The sequence below is a fragment of the Triturus cristatus genome, chromosome 2_2 (genome assembly GCF_964204655.1).
Source record: "Triturus cristatus chromosome 2_2, aTriCri1.1, whole genome shotgun sequence".
Classification (NCBI taxonomy): Eukaryota; Metazoa; Chordata; class Amphibia; order Caudata; family Salamandridae; genus Triturus; species Triturus cristatus.
In genome coordinates, this window is record NC_140582.1 from 934,366,697 (window position 1) to 934,386,378 (window position 19,682).

The following is a 19,682-nucleotide window of genomic DNA, read 5'->3' on the forward strand; positions in this document are numbered from 1 at the left end:
ACGAGGAGCTGGGCAGCGGCAGCAGGTAGTAGTGGCTCCTGGAGGGAGTGCTGCGAGGCGGTGAGGCGGGGCCCGGGGAGGAGCAGGGTGGGGGGTGGTAAACTACGGCATACGGCTGAACAAGGTAAGTAAACAAATAAATAAATCAAATTTCATTGTGTGCGCTGCATCATCAAATGCGATGCAGCGCACGCAACAAAATTAGTTTTATTTGTTTACTTACCTCAGTTCGGCCAGAGGCTGTAGTTTACAACACCCCACCCTGCCCCTCCCCCGCCCCGCCCCACTGCCCTGCAGCACTCCCTCCAGGAGCCGCTACTGGCAGCAAGGGCAGATGCGCAGAGACCAGGGGTCAGAGCCTACTCCCTAACAGAGGCCACTCTCTAACAGTAATTAAGATGATTTAAATATAAGAATGAAGCAAAAACATATGTTTGAACAGTGGCACATACAATGTGTGAGTTGCACTTTCCATGCAATGGTTGTGAAACATCTCTAACATACATATTTAACTATTTCCTATAGAAAGTCCATACATATTATCATGGCAGTACATAAGGACAAAGGTCAAGACTTAGTAGCAGATAAACGTTGAATACGTGAAAGGTAATGCACTGGGCAACAGTAATGAACATGTATTCAATGGAAAATTGAAGATTGTATATGTATGGGATAATGTGAGCCTTTTGTTTATATAAAGTATGATATAAGATTCTTGTGGGCTAAAAGCTGCAAATCAATGGTAGATTTAAATTACCAATATATGACTCACCTTTTGGCAGTGTCAAAGGACAGGAATTGGTGAATGTTGTGATTATATATAAGCTGAAACTTAGGGTAGCACCAGCAGTTATGATCATAAATGACACCACCTTCATTTTGGAGTCACACTGCATGTTGAGATTCTTATCTGAGGTGGAGGATGTTAGCAATAGGGTGGAATGAGATAGTAATGACTCTGGTGATGGTGGAGATTCTAGGTTGGGGTTTGTTGTACAAGCATGGGTAAGGGAACCTGTCGCTAAGGGAAGCAAAAGGAACTTATACAGTGGCAAGGGTAAGAGGTAAGAGGCCAAGAAGGATGATGGGTGAAAGCTAAAAGTGTGTGTGTGAATGGCCCCAGTGTAGTGGAGTTGGTAGAATCCAAACTCTAAGGGGCTGAATATGTTTGGAAGATGATATAGAGGGTGAGCTGTGATTTTAAGCATTGTATAGAAGTGAAATGACCATAGTAGATTAAACGAATTGTGTATAAGTGCTAAAGAGGAGAATACCAATGAAAAGTGAGTCAGACAGAGCACTGAAGCAAATAGCATATTAAAGTACGAGAATAAGCAATGGTAGGTATGTCAAGAGAAAGTGGTATGATCAGTGGAATGAAAGAGATGGTGAGTCAGAAATGTGAGGAGAGTACTGAAGAGGGGCTTACAGGAGATCCTGAGGAAAGTGAAGTCACTAAAGAGCGAGAAGAGATTTTAGTACACAGAGCATTTGCTTAGGTTAGGAGATGTGGTGATGATAATAAGCTGAATATACCAGTTGAAGGGTGGTTAAACAGGCATTTGATTACTTTACATGCTCAAATGCATTCAGGAGTAAAGGACATACTATTCTTGAGGAGTTGAGTATGCATCTGTGTCTGGAAGCAAAGAACGTTGAGAGCTATCCAGTGCGAGGATAGGTTAGTGCAGCACAAAACACAAAAGGGAGGGCTAGGAAGCAGTGGAGACCAACAAGTACTAACTTCCTATAATACCAATCACAACACACACAGAAAGTACTTGCAGTCTTATCACAAAGGAGAAAAGATCTTCATTATAGGGTTCCTCCTCACACTATAAACTAATTTTTATGGTGTGGGCTAAGCAACTCCCCTTCAGGGGAGGAGCTCTTGAGAATGATCACCCTATGTGTGCATTGGCAAGGGCACAGCACAAGGATAAATAAGTAAATAGACCTAAAACTACCCATTGGTAGAACTAACCCTGTGTTTATTGATGTTCCCAAGAGATAGGATTAAACATCAAGGGACAAATTTGAGTGATGTATCAATCTGAGTGATGACTTAACATGTTTAAGCCCCTACTGCCCCTATAATGGGTGACATAGGCTTTCATCAGGGCCACACATTGCTAGTCACTCTTCAAACTTCTATATATAGAAAAAAGTAAGTTATTGTGTTACAACCAATGGCCCCTGTGATTGAAAAGGATCCATCGTTGTTGGTACCAGTAGCGGCTCGTGGTGGGAGTGCTACCGGGCGCTGACGTGGGTCGGGGGTAGTAAACCGGATTACGGCCGATTAGAGGTAACTAAACATATAAAGAAATAAAACTAATTTTGTTGCGCGCGCTGCATCGCCAAGTACTGACGTCAAGTGGAGATAGTGAATCTTGATTCATGGGGACCTACAAATGAGAATTTAGTGTGTCCTGGAGTAGTGTATTGATAAAATATAGCATCAAAGGTTAATGGACAGTTATTTGGGTGTTCAAAGAGGAGGAGGTGGAGTTTAGGGGTTGGGTTGTAATGAACGTGAGGAAGCTTTTGAGAAAGAGATAGACTATGCTGTCTCAGGAAGGGCGTTGGCATATTTTTAAAGGTGTTAATATTAACATTGTTGAGGCAAGATGTTCAACATTGTCTTTGGGGCCAATACAAGGCCTGCTGAGAGCAGTGATGTGAAGGGGCTGGGACTCAAGTTATTCATTTGCAAAGGTAGTCTTTTTGCAGTCAGATCAGACAGGGATAGACAAAACCATATTGTGTGGATGGTAAGTTTGATAATGCTGAGACTCTTTTAAGTGTTCAATGTAGATGCAAACACGAGGTGAGGGTTCTGGAGTGTCTGTGGTGGAATGTTAGTGCTGCTCCTAGAGGTCCGATGAGTTTCTGCTTCCATGATGACCTATGATGGTTGCAGGCTGGTATAGCTGTAGTGTGTCTCTCCCATTTACAAAAAAGGCAACAGGAACAACCCAAAAAGCTACCGGTTGGTAGCTTTACTTGATAATGAAGCCAAATATTATGCAGGATTGCTCTTACAAGAACTAACGTCCTGGGCCACGGAAATCCCAGCAATCTCGCTAAACCAAACAGGCTTCTGCAAGAATATGAGCACTACCACCAACATCCTGACCCTCTCACTTTTGATAGATGCCGCACTCGTCACGAGGCAGCCCTTGTACCTGTGCTTTATCGACTATAGTTCAGCGTTCAACCTCATAAATAGGAACTTATTGTGGCAAAAATTAAAAAGGTTGAACATTCCACCGCTACGTCTAAAACATCTAGTCCTCTTACACAGCAACACCTGGGTGCAAGTAAAATTTGGCACAGGAGACCACCTAACAAAGAAGATCCCAACTACCTCCAGTCTTAAACAAAGCTGCGTCCTCACCCCAATACTTTTTAATCTTTTTCTGGCGGAGCTCTTGGTCTCTCTCAATAAAAGCAAATCTCTCAATGGAAGCAATTTGCACGCTCCCAAGTTAGGCGGCCTTCAGTTGTCCAACCTATTCTATGCGAACGATTTGGTGCTCATAAGCCAGACAACAGTAGGTTTACAGTGCCTGCTTGACACCACATCTCGGTACCCAAAGGAGAACAAACTCAGCATTAATAGAGAATAAAACAAAATCTTAAGCATGAACCTGCGAAAAAAAGTCAAAACATAATTGGCACTTGGCGCCATGTAAACTGGAGGCTGTACAAAACTATAAGTACCTGGGAGTTATCATCGATAACAAGGGGAATTAGATAGCTCAACGTGAGGCCATAAAAAAAAGGGGAACAATGACCGCTGTGGCACTAAGAAACCTGAAGAACAACATCTCTGGACCAAATCTCCTCCCTTTAACCAGAGTGATCCAAGTGAAACTTATACCATCAATCAGTTATGAAAGCAAAGCCATGAGAGGGAGAGACGCTGAAACCTTGGACTGTATAATAAAAAGAGCAATCCGAATGATATTTGATCTACCAGGATATACATCCCCCTGCACAACTAAGGCTGGAGTTCGGGATACAAAGGCAAGAGCTCGCCCGCAAAGGGGCATTTATTAAAAGTTGGTTTAAAATTAAAAGGGGTCAGCCTGACTCACTTAACACTTACCTGTGGAAAGAACTGAAAACTAAGGAGGCAACCACAGCCAGATGTTATTAGGACAACTCACTTAACCAGCTGGGACTGCAGGAACTTTGGGAGCTACCAGGCACCTTTGCTAGCTTCAAAATATTGTAAATAACACTGTAAAAAAAGAATCATTCATATATGATAAAGCTGCCCTAACAGAGTGCGCTCATGGCTGGTTCACCTTGCAGTCTTACAATAAGTTATCACCTCAAGTCTATCTTCATACCAGCTTTTCCAGAACCATAAAAGAGAAGTTCCTAAAACTTCCCCTAGGCATATTACCATCTGCATATCATATGCCGCCTTGGCTACGCCCCCCGAAGTCAACAATTTGCCGGCTTTGTCGGGAGGAGTAGGAGGACATAGTGCATCTGCTAACCATATGCAAGACCTTGATACGGGAACGTCTAATCTTGCTAAGACCACTCTTTAACAAGGAACACATTCGGACTTGCAGACAAGCAGTGTTAGCATGCTCCTCCGGCGAGGATGTCCAACTAAGCTGTGGCCTGGTACAATACCTATCCACCACCGAACTGAGCAAAAAAAGACAGGCCAACCAGTTTGCAGCATGTACAATGGCCAAATGGACCACAGCACTTTGATCCAATGCTCTCAAGAGTCTGTTCTATACAAATATCCAATACGCTGATTAATTTCTCTTTCTCAATTAATCAGTGATCTATAATGTATACAATTACTTCACCCCAATATCCTGCACTCAGCTGCTCTGCACTTAGTATCCACTGATCTCTAATGAATGCATTGCTTCACTCTATAGCAAGATCTCTGTAAACGGCCAATTTGCACTTAGCACTTTACTTTGTTGCAAGTCAAGCTGAATACCTATGCTCTTCTCTAGAATCTTACAGATTTAATACCTGCTGCTCTAGCATTCCGCATTTCTTCTCACATGGGGCATTTCTTTTGAGCTCTTGGCTTCTCAACTGAACCTTGCAGTTAAGTACTAGACCAACGTGGCCTAAGCATACTATGATGTTTTTAAATGTATGCACTGTTTTACTCCACAGTAATATTCCTGCAAACAGCTGCGTAGCACTTAGTTTCCCCAAGCATCCAACGTTTTCTTACAAATGTATCGCTTTACTACATAGTAATTTGCTTGCAAATAGACAATCTGTACCTAGTACCCCTTTCTGCTGTAAAATAAGCTGAATGCTTATGATTTATATCAGAATCCTGCAGACGTAACATTTTCTGCTTTTGCAGTGTACACTTCTTCTATATAGCCAGGCACACTTGCTTTCTGGTATCTCCCATAAATTGCTGCTAAGATCTTGATTTACGAGGCTGGCCACGCTTTGCCATTATGTTTAGATTACATCGACAGGGAACTGATTGCTTGTTTACAATGAATGCCGTGGAATACGCATGATGTACACCACATTCCGTGTATAGGTTAAATGGTGGCCTTGCACATTACACATTGCACCTTGCTTCGTACGTCATTGCACTTTGCTTCCTGCAGTTCAAATTTTTCCTTGGGTCATATTTTATGTAAAGTTTATTGGGGCATATTATCAAGAAACGGAGTTAAAATTATCGCCGCTAAAGCGGCAATAATGGGCTTGATAATATGCCCTTGTGAATTCCCATAGAAGCCCATGTTGTGGTGTCAACATGGGCTTCTATTGGAATTCTCCAGGGTTTTCTGCCGCTAAAACCGCGATAATTTTAACTCCGTGTTTGATAATATGCCCCATTGTGTTTTAATGGTGATCTATTTTATTTTGTTACATTGATTGTAATGGTTTTAATGTAACTGTACAATAAACTTAACCTAACCAAGGAAGAATGAAAAGGAATATTCAACCCTGTCAATTTGACAGGTTGTGAGAGCATATTATTCTCTATAGAATTTTCACCAACCTTCACTTTCTCAGGTCTTTTGCCCCTGGGGCGTCTGCCCATTTTTCCTCATTACTCACTGATATAGTGACGGAATGCTGCTTAACAAAGGCCAATTTTACCATTTTGGGGGATTGGAATATTCATTTTGATGGGACAAATTGTAAGGTAGTCATTAGACTAGTCCGGGGCCTAGAGGTTTCACAACTAAAACAAATTGCTATAGGTCCGACCCATAGTCATGGTCATTTATTAGACCCAGTTTTCTCCAACCTCTCCAATCTCAGTACCGAAGACACTATTCCTATTCCTTGGTCAAATCATTTTATAATCCCAATTAAGCTTGAAGTGACTAAGACGAGTTTGAAGAGGCCTCTGCAACATAAGCCTAGAAGACCCTGATCAAGATTGGATAACGGGGAGTGGGTGAAGGTGTTCATCAAATCTGTACCGACTTTGACAGGTGACATTACAGAGAGGTATAAACACGCTAGAAAACTGGTGGAACAAATTTCTGGATATGCTGGTCTCTTATAAAACTCTTAAAGCTCTTAAACGGAATCTAACTAAAAAGAAGGCCTCTTGGTACTCTGTGGATCTTTCCATAATGAAAAAAGATACTAAGAAAAAGGGGAACAGAAATGGAGAAATAAATATGATGATTCTAGTAATAAGCCATAAAAGAATATACGCGATTGGTAAAAGAAGCAAGAACTTCTTATTCTAAGGAAAAATTAGATACCTAACAGCACTCCACAAGAGTATTATTTAAGATTGTGAGTTCATTAATGAAACTCCCTTCTAGTTTTACTAACTGCTTCTCATTGACAGAGAGGTGGAATAGCCTAGCGGAATTCTTTCAAAATACATTTTAAATGTTCTCAACTTGCTTCCAGTATTCCCTGCAGTTTTGGATACATGAAGGAAAATGGGAGTCATCTCGAAAATGGTCCTACTCTTACTCCTTTCCTAGCACTGGATCTTGAATCCCTGGAGGTAATTTGTAAATCTATTTAAGATACATTTCTTTGTCGGCCAGTATCCAGATTTGATGCGACATATAACAGAGCTGAAAACTAAAGCACTTTGTAAAAGTCTTAAGGGGGCAATTTTCAATTCCTTACATAGCAGTAGACATACAATGGGAAGGTAGGTTGGAGACATTAAGGGGCAGATTTATGAGGCCCATTGCGCCATCAGAACGTCACTTTTTGTGACGTTTCGTGGCGCAGAAGCCTGCGTGATATTTATCAGGCAGCACTGAGCCACTTTTTGTGGCTTAATGCTGCCTCATAAATATCAGTCCCTTTAACGCAGTGTTCTGCGTTAAAGGGGCGTGCAATGGGTGTTGCTGGGGGCGTTCCCAGCAACATCCATGGCCTTTTGACACTGCCCCAGATTTACGAGAAATCGTAAATCTGAGGCAGCGCCAAAAGCTTACGCCTCCCCAGGGGAGGTGTAAGGGAGGCGCAACGGGGAGAAATATCTTTATTTTCTCCTCGTTTTTCCTTTTTCTATGTGTGCTGCATTCTGCAGCACCCATACAAAGAGGAAAAACCTCTTGTGATTATTTTTGTACAGAAAGGTTTCCCTTCATGTACAAAAATATTCATCTCCGCAACGCAGGCACCCTTGTACCATGGTGCAGAGATGCCTGCGTTGGCGCAGGCAGCCCATTGTGCGCCGGCGCAGGGGAAAAGGACAGGAATGCACCGCATTTTATAAATACGGCGCATCCCTGCCCTTTCCTTTTGCCGTAGGGAAGCGCAGCAGGAAGGCCTGCTGCGCTTCCCTACGGCAAAACCTCATAAATCTGCCCCATAGTATGTTTCTTACATGATCAATAGCAGAGAACAGAATTAAACAGTGATCGCTGGAAACCTTGTTTATGTAACATATATTGCCAAGTCCTCGGTATCGGCTATGCAGCAGGCAGACATGAGAATGGCTTATCTGTCTGCTCGATTGACTGCGCCGTGTTGCACAAATTCTGACTTGTGATTTCACATATAGTTTGGTTTCTCGGAGAGCAGGTTGCTATTTTAAGGAGGACGGATAGTCAAAGGGATGTGTTTTTGGTTTTCTGTGTATTCCCAAAAGATGCTGAAGCCAGAGAACAAGAAAGGGATTTTACTTGGGAATCTCCCTTTGATGACATGGCTTAGAGAGAAATCTCTGGTATTAGATGGGCTGGAAGTAATGTACTACATAGGACCTCATGTGCATGCCTGTTTCAGTCAAGACATGTTTGGTATGCTATAGAACACAGACTTACATAATGTACGACAATATCTATCTATCTATCTATCTATCTATCTATCTATCTATCTATCTATCTATCTATCTATCTATCTATCTATCTATCTATCTATCTATCTATCTATCTATCTATCTATCTATCTATCTATCTATCTATCTATCTATCTATCTATCTATCTATCTATCTATCTATCTATCTATCTATCTATCTATCTATCTATCTATCTATCTATCTACCTGCCTGCCTGCCTGCCTGCCTGCCTGCCTGCCTGCCTGCCTGTGTATTTACCTATCTATGTAGATAGCTAGCTTTCTATCTATCTATCCTTAGCTTTCTGTCCTGCTCTGAACATGTTTTCATGTCTGCTTTCATAGATTTCTCTGATTTCGCTATCGACTTGGATTGGTAGCTAGTCTCTGTCAGAGGATCTAACAAATAACTGCAACGCTTGCAATAAAAGGAAATATAGATAAAATGCACAAACTGTGCAACACGAACACTTGGCACACAACCCATCAAATTTCTTTTTTGTGCTAATCAACTGTAAAACAATGCAGGATGCATAATTCTGCATTGTCACCTAACACGCCAATTAGTGGTGTGGTTTAACAAAACAATGGGCCATATTCTCAAGGAGCTATATCCAAGTTAATGGCACTTTAGCGCAGCCAAAGTCGTGATAAATTTACCGCCCCATTCACAAGCCGGTGCAAAGCACCACTTTTCCGGCGTTAGCATCCACAACAAACATCGCCACGGATGACCCCGGCAACCATCGCTAATGCAGAGTAGGCGTTTCCGAGCAAAGAGCAGCGACATCACTCTGCAACATTCTCAACGACCAGCCAGATCTGCGATAAGAACACAAAACATGCGATAAGGCGCGTTAGCACCAGGAAATTAACACCTGCTCTGACCTGGTGCAAAGTCGGGACACATCCTGCACCAGACAAGGGAGCACAGCCCATAGCCACACATGAAGAACAACAGATGCCCCCGAGCAACTGCCCATGCAGCACGGACACCCAAGAGGGCCACAACACCCACCAACACCACACCCAGGCCCACAACCCACCCCCCCCAGGCCCCTCACCAATTCCGGACAAAAATACTGCACACCAACAATAGGAATCCCAAAATAAAATATTTTGCCTGATGTCGCACAAGCAGGAAAATCAACATACATGCCTGGCAAATAAATAGAGAATCAGTCATACAGCTATGCAATCACCAACACAAAACACCATTCAAACAAAAGCCAAAACAACCATTCAGATGAGTCCTAGCAGGTCCTCACTGGACAATCTGTAGGACAGAGCTTGGAAGACAAAATCCAAGAGAAGAAGGTGTGCCATGCGCCCAACAAAGGAAAGAGAGGGAGAGAGGAAGGAGAGAGCGAGGAAGAGAGACGGAGTGAGATTGCACAAGCAGTGCAAGGCCTCACGGGCACATGGCTCCACATGCCATCTTGTGTGTGTGTATTGCCATCGGTACACCATGAGCCCAAGGCCTTGTCTCAATCTCAGTGCCAAAGCCACATCACATTCCGAAAATGCAAGTAGTAGTCAGACAAACATTAGGGATGAAAGCTCTTTTGTTCCAATGCAGAAGGCAGGAGGACACCTGCACCTCTGACCTTGGTCCTAAACTCGGCTGGAACAACCTGAGAGAGATGCCATGGCAGATGGGGACGACTCCCACACCACGCATTGCGCAAATGAACTATCCAACGTATCCACATCCCACACACAGAAGCCCCTGTCTGAGGTACCCCCTCATGGGATGCCCTTGACACTCACGGAAACAGCAACCCATTCTCCCCAACGTTGCACACACATTCAAATCATTGCTCAGAGCTGTGGCATATCCTACACACAACTGCCGCAGTTCAGAAGAGTGCCGGTTCCACAAAACGCACCAACGCAATGGCAGGCCATCCCGGGCACATGCACAACCCCCGTCACGGGGAACAGTACCGTGCACGTATGCTGCATTTACTTGGCGCACTGCCACTGGAAGTGCTGAGGATCAGTTACCGGCTGAGCTTCCGCCTTGCCTATGTCACCTGCATCCAGCCCTGGTTCCACTGCCGAACATGCACATTCAAGTGTCCCATGGATGTCTGCATTTCCAACACAACCATAGATGAATTGGACTGTGACTTGTGTGTGCGACCCCTGTTGGATCACAAACTGGAGTTTAACCGAGACAGCCGCGCATGGGATGCCTTGACATACTGCGTATGTATTGGCAGTTGTGTATGGGAGATTGCACAATTTCTCGTGTGCAGTGACCACATCGAGGCGCTCCCCTATTGGGCTGTGTTGTGGATTGGTGAAACGGCGTGGTCTGAGCACACCTGCCCGGACCAGTTAATGGATTGGCTCACCCTGGTGTTCCTTGAACACGACAACAACGCACTATTGGAACACATTGCACATGAAGCTGCACGGGCATTCATGGACGAGTAACTACGTTCCTGTAGCCACATCGGACTGTCACCCATAGCAGAGGTCCCAACAACTTATTGCATCATGGCAAATGCTCACATATCCCACCACAACAGAGGATATGTCTGCCTTCGTCAGGACTCTGAATGCATGTGCGTGGAACTACGCGTGTGTACACACACCTGTGCAAGGTGATGCAGGTCCATGGTCGGAGTGACACAGCGCCGTTTGGCAACGTTTCCAATTGAGACACACTGCTGGGGGGAGAGTACACACATGGCAATGTAGCACATCATGTGAACCTGTCGTACCCTTTCACCTGATCACCGTCAGCAGAGAAGACAATCGGCGTACTCCGGTGGCAGAGCACTATGCAGATCCCATGGGTAGTGAGTCGTGCCCCCTCACACAGGGCAATGGGCAGATGCCAAACAACACATGACTCGTCCAGCACGGCAAGGTGGGCTGAGACCGTTGCCATCCATGATGATTGTTGACCATTTTTGCCTCACCATTTTCTGAACCTCGACATGTTCACCATGCTGCGTGTAAGTGTCTTAAGCATGTCCCTGCCTGTTGTGGCCGTTGCCTCGTCCGTACTGACAAGAACATACCAACTCCACTGGTGTCTAACTGTGATGAGTGTTCATTAGATTGTCCACTCGTGTGCCACAATGAACATCGTCCCTACACAGGAAGGAATGGACTGACGCATGTACAATGGGGGTGGCTCCCTTTTGCAAGCTCCACCTCTGTGAGCCAGGCATTGTTTTGGGATAGTTTCTGCCCGGCCTGTGCACTTACATGACTTCAGCAATGTGAGTATGGTGTCCAAACTCAGACCATGTGGAGCAATGTTATGAATTGTAACAGGACGTGTCCACACAGATGTGTGTGGGTAGGTATGCGATGTGAAGTTTGGTTGTCACATGTGATGTAGGACACCAATTCTGGCCTGCTACCGATTTGGTCATTCCTACACACAGCCCTATTCAATACATGGACGTGTGCCTACGTTGGGGAGTTGTGAGATTGTTGTTGATGTGCAATGACACAGCTAGTACTCACCTTCACAGTCATCCAATTGGCCATGTGTCTCAGGGATACACATGCGCATATATGTCAGTTACCAGGGTGTACCTTCATGTGCAATCATTGTCCCTACATCCAGCAATACTTCCATACATGAGTGAACATAGCCATGACACATCTCAGTGATCTAGAATGTTTTATTCACATTCAGGTGATTGACAGAGCTGGAGCTGTACATGGCCATCCAAGTCCACATTACATGGAAGCCCAGTGATGGGCCAACCAGATTCCTTTGGGGATTAAAAAGTGATTTGGAAGAGGGGGAGTGCAGTGAAGATATAGCAGTCCGTGTCGGGGTGCGGGTGAATGTCGCAGAGTGTTCTGGGGTCACTGGGAGGTATTGTCCCAGGGCATGATGCATAGGTCAGAACCAGGCAGGGACAGGCCATATGGCGGTGATGGATGGTACTGCCTCCTTCCTCACACAGTAATTACCATCCCCATCTTACTCCCCTGATACGGGTTCTGTGTTCGGTGTGTCCGGTGTGTTGCGGGGTAATGGCTGCATCACTGTGTGCCACTGACACATCAATCTGCGAAGGTGATGGGACTGCATCACTGTGTGCCACTGACACATCAGGGGTCAGAGCTCTGTGTGTCGATGTTCCCGCTGCAGTCACCTGGGACAGGCTCAGTGGCAGCAATGGCAAGATGATGAACTGCAGGGTATTGAAGTTCCGAGCTACTACTCGCTGGTGTCCAGCCGTGGCAGCCATACTTCCAGCCTGCATCTGCTCCGTGGTCTCCATTGACCTCCGCATCTGTGCCAACTCTGTGGTGTCTGACCAGACAGTTCTTGTATCCGATTAATGGCCCCAGCGAGGTCAGCCAAGGTCTGTGGTGGAGCATGGTGCATACAGGAGGTGTCCAATAGGGACTGTATGGGGTCCCTGATGGGACTCAGACACCCACGTATGGCATTGTGTTTGGCTGCCACAAGCTCGAAACCCACCCGCAGCTGATCAGCCAACTCCACCTGGCAACCCCACACACGCTGTTGGAATTCCACGTATTAGTCAGGGGGTCCTGGGAGACAGCTGTGGTGGTGTGTGTTTCCGACTGTGTGGTCTGTGCAGGTGGTGGGGTCACCTCGAGGCAGCTGGCCTGCCCTGCTCCAGGGGATGGGGTGCAGAGGTTGTCCATTATCCGTTGGAGGGTGTCTTGACATATGTGCAGGTTGTCCTCTTCATCATCAATGATAAGAAGTGTGGTGTGCTCTGCAGGAGGTGCTGTTTATCCCTCTGCAATGTAAAGGGGAGATGCAGGTTAACAGGGTTTCACATTTATGTTGAAGATTTGCAGATGTTTACATTCAGACATTGTGACTGTTTTGGTGGAGCTGGCTATTTGATGGCAGTCAGTATGTTTTTCGATTACATGATGGATGTGTGGTAGTACCCGTATATTATCATCACACAGTGTCAGGCAATGCCAGATGTGAGTGGACAGTTAATACGCACGAGCAGAACCTGTTTTGAGCTCTGTCCTGTGGTGTTGGTGTTGCACTTTGTACTACATTGCCGTCATTGCTGATGTTCTGTGATTGCTATGTGTGTGTGCTGCATTGTGGGGGAGTTGCCCATGCAGCTCTGAATTCGTGTACCCTTCTCCCTTTGAGGCGGGGTGCCTTTGAATTGAGTGCTTTTCGGGGACTGAATTGTTTTTGACTTGGGTCATATGTGCTCTCGGACAGATTTTGTGGTCTGGTGCACTGTTCGTCTGCTGCGTGTATTTTACAGCATGGGTTGTGGGCACACGTGGATATGTCAGAGTGTGACCTGCTCCTTTACGGATATGATCCGCACTGGGCAACCACCATGTCAATTTAGGGGCCCTGTCATGTTTTTTGGTTGCTGCCATGCTCTTGAGCATGCAATGTCACTTGCATAGTCACTGTGGCTCACAGAGCGGCTGCTTTGCTGGATTCAGCACATGTGCATGGGTAGGTTGTGATATTGGTGATAGGGCGGCCCCTTTGTGCACATTGTGGAAGGGGGCCTAGTTGGTGTTTCTATGATTGCTGCAGTGTGCCAAGGCTATCAGGGACATGTTCCACAATCATTGTGGGTGTGCAGTGTGCTGCACATAATTGTGCATGTGTGCCTATCTCCCCCTGTACCCCCAGTCCCTGGTCATTACTCACCCTGTTGCTGTTGGGTCAGATTGTATCGAGCTGTGTCCAGGCCCCCAAATTCTGCCACCGTCTCCACACTGCTGACTGTGGCCACCATTTCCTCCAGCTCATCCAGCTCCTCCTGTGTCACAGGACTCCCACCTCCGGTCACCGTCGCTGCCGTCCTGTTGGCGGCGAGTTTCTGTTTGGTTTTCCTTTTCACATCATGCCAGCGCATCTTGACCTCCTCCATTGACCTCCTCGACACTCCGACTGCATTGACGTTGGTGACAATGACCTGCCATATTTCCGTTTGGGTTGCCAGGGCCGCAGTGGAGGTGCCGAACAGTTGTTGATGGTGTTCTATCACCTCCGTGACGATGATCCGGTCTTCCTGCGGAATGAACCCTGCCTTCCTCTTCCTCTTCTCCTTGCCCTTCCCCGAACACGGGGTTCCGTGCTGGTCCTTCGTGGGGCTTGTGGAGTTCGGCTTGTCCTCTGCACTTGGTCCGGGTGCATCTATGGTGCTAAGCAGGTTGAATTGGTTTTGGTGGTTTTATTTCTTTCTTTTATAGTACATTTTCCCACCAGACGTGTGGGATCTGCAGGCCTGTGGCTGGTTTTCGCAAATTTTTGTACCGCGATTGGCCTCATCGCATGATTTTTTGTGTTTGCGTTTCACATTTTTGCGGCACGGAATTGATTTTAATGCTGACATTTGATGCATTATCTGGTGACTATCGCATGCTACCGCCGCGTTGTTAATACTTGGTTGGCACGGCCTAATTTCCCTGCGATAGGCTGCGATGTTGAGAGTTGCATTGAGCTACTCTTGCGGCAGTTATCACACGTTCTTGTGAATATACGCCAATGTGTTTTGGTTGCTTGTTATGCATTAATATAGGCAGCAGGCCTTAATGCCAGGGTGTCACATAGCATGTGTCTGCAGTAGGCCTTCAAATAAGCGTGATCGATGTGCACCAGTTTTTTCTTTGCTCGAGCTGAATTGTGGAAGAAATAAAATGTTTTATTTTGTGTTTGTTGTCACATGCCTTTTCTCTTCCATCTTGGTTAATACTTCGCCACAAGGGAGTGCAGTCCAATGCCCTGAACTGGTTGCACTCCTTCTTGAGTAACCGCACCCAGACTGTACACATGGGCCAATCTCATTCCAGCTCTACCTCCATTGACTGCGGGGTCCCCCAGGGCGCATCGCTGAGCCCCACCCTCTTCAATGTTTATATGTCATCTTTGGCTGGCATTGGAAGGAAGTGGGGCATCGGCATGTGCTCATATGCGGACGACACGCAGTTAGTGGTGGCTTTAAATGAAAAATCTGAAATTATTAAAACTAAATTACAAGGCTGCCTTGCGGAAATGGCTCAATGGATGCACTCTCACTGCCTGAAGCTAAATGCTGGAAAATCGGAGATCCTCTTATTTGGGGGAGCCAAGCGAATCTGGGATGCCACGTGGTGGCCTCCCACGTTGGGCTTGGCCCCCACCCCCAAACAACATGCCAGGAATCTGGGAATTATCATGGATGATGAGCTATCCATGAAAGATCATGTGCGATCCCTCTGTGGCAAGGGCTTTGCCATCTTGAAACTCCTAGCGAGGCTATTCCCATGGATACCGCTGAACTGCAGACGCTCAGTTACCCAGGCCTTACTGGTCAGTCGTCTTGACTACGGGAATGCACTATTTGTAGGGATGAGTGAACATCTTTTTTCTCGCCTACAGGTACTGCAAAATGCAGCCGCCAAACTGATTTGCGATAAAGGCAAGTTAGACTCGGCATCAGAATGCCTGGAAGCTCTCCACTGGCTTCCTGTGTGCCAGAGGGCCGTATTCAAGCTTCTCTGTCATGCCCACAGAGCCCTGCACAGGACAGGTCCCATCATGCTCCAGGACAAAATGGAATTCTATGTCCCTACCAGGAACCTACGCTCCACTCAATCAGCATTAGCAAGGACGAAACGTATATATAAAGATAGAACTGGCGGCCGCTCTTTTTCTTACCTAGCGGCCAAAAGATGGAACGAGCTTCCAGATGATCTCAGACACACCACTAATTACCTTCTGTTCCGTAAAAAGCTGAAAACGCACCTTTTCCCCTCTTCTCACTAACATCCTTCTGATATAGCTATTAGCTGTGTTCATCTGGTTTAAGCACCGTGATATCCCTCGGGATGAGTGATGCGCTCTACAAATACCATAAATAAAATTAAAATAAATAAATTGCAGATCGGAAATACACCTTTCAACTGCCACACTACTTACTAACAGCAGTATGAAGGTAACAGTTTCCTTTCTCTGTCCTTTCAAGTTTTCTTCCGGTTTCGGCACCAGAGAGTTTCAAATTTAACTTATACTAATTATTCTGATAATTTAGCTGAAAGCATTGTGTCTGCCAAATATTGCTACTCGTGATTTGCCTAGCATGGGTTGTGAGTAAAAAGTGCCCCCAACGATGCCATTAGAAATGGTGTGGAATGAAATGTAAATTACACATTCACATTATGCACATAATACATATATGAAGGAAGGTGGAGTATTTTGTAGCGATGCTGATTAGGCTTCACTATCTAATACTGTTAGAAATGGGGGGTCTCTAGTTGGCAGAGGTAGTTACCTTTGTCCAAATAGGGACCCTTGCTTCTAGTCAGGGTAAGGGGGATATACACTTCAGATAAGCCATGCTCAGCCGCTTGGTATCTTGGCACGAGCAGACAGGCTTATCCCAAAAGCAATGTGTAAAGTATTTCTACCAACACTCACAGTAACACAGTGAAAACACCACAAATGGACACCACACCAGTTTAGAAAAATAAAAACTCTTTATCTAAACTAAACAAGACCAAAATGACGAAAATATAACATACATAGTTAAACAGGTGACTTTCAGAAGGTTTCAAGAACTTGTACCCTAGAAAACTATGGATGAGTGACTTTTACACAAAGTACCTGAGGTTGCGTCAAAATGCACAAGGCTAAACAGCCGCAGAGTTGGAAACAAAGAAATGGATAAACTGGTTGAGCATAATCAAAGCTATGATCTCCCTTCAACACCCTATGTTACAAAGGCTTCAAAGGAGGATTGTCTGCAAACTTCATGGTTGCACTCCACATTTATAATGGATAACGCTGAACTTGTAAAAGCCTTGGAGACAAAAACAGCAAATCAAACAAACTTGGCAATTACTCCTGTAGCACCACAAATAGAAACTACAAACCAATTATACAAAACGAAACAAGCTCTTGCAACAAGATCAATTGGCACTGAAACAAATCAGGACCTTTTCTCAATCTTAGAAATATCAAGCCACTCTTCACCCAAAATCCTAACAGATTTAAAGAATAATTCAATAGATGGTCCAGTACTCAACCCAAGGCAGGATCAATTTAATATGCAAACAGGTGTGGTACTTTAAAATTTGGGACCGCGTAGGAGGCAGGGCCCTACCCCTGTCTCTTCCGGTATTAGCAAACCGCGAATGGCCAATGCGGTATGTACAAGTGCTTTTTATAACGTTTCATTGATAAATGCACTATGTATACGATATTATACATCACTACGTGGGTTCCATCTTAGAGCGGTGGCCATCTTATGGTTGCCCTCACATAGGCTACATATTATGAAGCAAATACGGGCCTTTAGAGCACATGTGCCTTCCTTTGACTTCTCTATGACCTGGGCAGCTTGGCTCTGCTGCCCCAGGTCAGTCCGGTCTCACGAGCTCCCCGTCCTCTGGCCACCTGTGATTAGCATCAGGGCTTGACACACCATAAAGCCTTTACATTAAACACGAGCCTCCAGCTAATCTCTTTCACACCTGACTGTTCCTGCTTTATGGCTTGTTTCCCAAACAGGAGATGCTCATGTTTATTGGGGCCTATCGATATCTGATGTGGGATCTGAGCCTCGCTGGGTAAATAATTGTGGGCTGGTTGAACAGGAATGTGGGATTGCCACCATGACTCTGCCTTTTCTTTGAAGCCAAAATATGTGAATGACCACTTGTAAAACAGGGGCGGTGTTGCCCAAAGCGTAATATTCTGTATAAAATAGAAGACTGTTTTTTGTTCTGCAGACTGCCTCATTCAGTTGCTAAGGCTTCTGTGCAACGTAGTCTCACTCATTTGAGTTTAATAAAGATGTCTTTTTCATATTTCAGCTTCTTCTGCCAAGTTCTTTGTTACATTACCATGAGAGCGTCTTTTATAATACTACAGCAACAGGATAACCCGAAGTCATATGGTGCTATCCCTGGCACCGCTGGGGTCCTAAAATCCCCAGTACTTCACAGGAAAAAGTTTAAGTATCTCGCCATTGCAGCTGGATAATTCCAAAATAGGAGGATATGAAACCTCTAATCCTAAAAAATATATCAACCAAACGGATACAGACAACCTATCCTCTCTACATGCCTCATTATTAAGCATTCTCCAAACGTCGATTTCAGTACTAAATATGCAATCGGATAAGTTAGACCTTCAGATTGACCTTATGAATATTATGGCAACTCACGTCTCCAGCATTAACACCAAAATAGATATTCTTACCAAACAGTTGATGAAGGTCCAAACATTTAAGAGAACAGATTTACAATGTATCTGCAAATGCAACCAAATAATAGATAAATTAAGTACTCTGGCGTCTATATTAACAGACATATTGAAAGAAATAAGGCATAAGGAGGACCATATACCAATCTTGTTACAAATCCCAATGGAACACATAAAAAAGCAATTGCAGTTAGTAGACAACTCACCAAAAAAGGAAACTTATGAACAACGGGGAAGACAACCGAATGTGCCGGATTGTGCACAAATGAAACTCAAAACGATCTATCGCTGATTCATTTAACATCTAGTGGCCTACAACCTGTTACTACAAATGCAAAAGATACATTCACCCAAGTATTAACAAAATGGCAAAAGAAAGAGCTAGAAAGGGAAGAGTGAACAGGAATGGATCCATGCAAAAGGATGCAGAGGCTAAAAAATTCTATTCTCTGTTCAACGCCACACAAAAAATGAAATCTCTTTCAGAAATAAAGGTCACAGAAGAAAAATGTACATTACTGGATAAATCAGTGGATAGAATATCGCACCCCACACTAACAAGTTAGAAAACAAAGCTGGCGAACATATCTCAAAAATGTGGAAGGCGAGTCAGAAGGACAAAGACAAGCATATATTACCCAAACAAGCATTACCCCCAAAGGAATTAGATGAAAAAAAAAAAAAAAAAAGGTGGCCTTCCAGATACCTTGCAAATGGACACTGAACAGAACATACCATCAGAGAACTCAAAAGGACAAGATCAACTTGGATGCCCGAGGTACCAGGGTTAATCACTCTGAACAGAACCTCTTGGAAAGACCCAAACCAACTAATAATAGTCCAATAGTGGCTCCTGCAATCAATCACCGTAATGAAATTAACAAACACAAATGTATAATAACTTCTAGGGTGGAAAAAACAATCGTGATCACATGTCCTCTATTAGTAAGTAACATGGAGTATGAGCCACATTGTACAAGAGGCAGCGCTCAGTTGCCCAATGACGAAAAAAATGAAAGAAATAATTCTTCACATTGTGCCGGCCAAGTAAAATGTAAAACCTCAATGCAGGATCATATAAATGAAGCACCGTCTGAACAGATTTTACCAACAGAGGCAAATACCAGAGACCGATGGCAAATTACATTAATCCCCAGTTCAAGAGGCAAACAAAATATTTTAAATAGGGGAAAT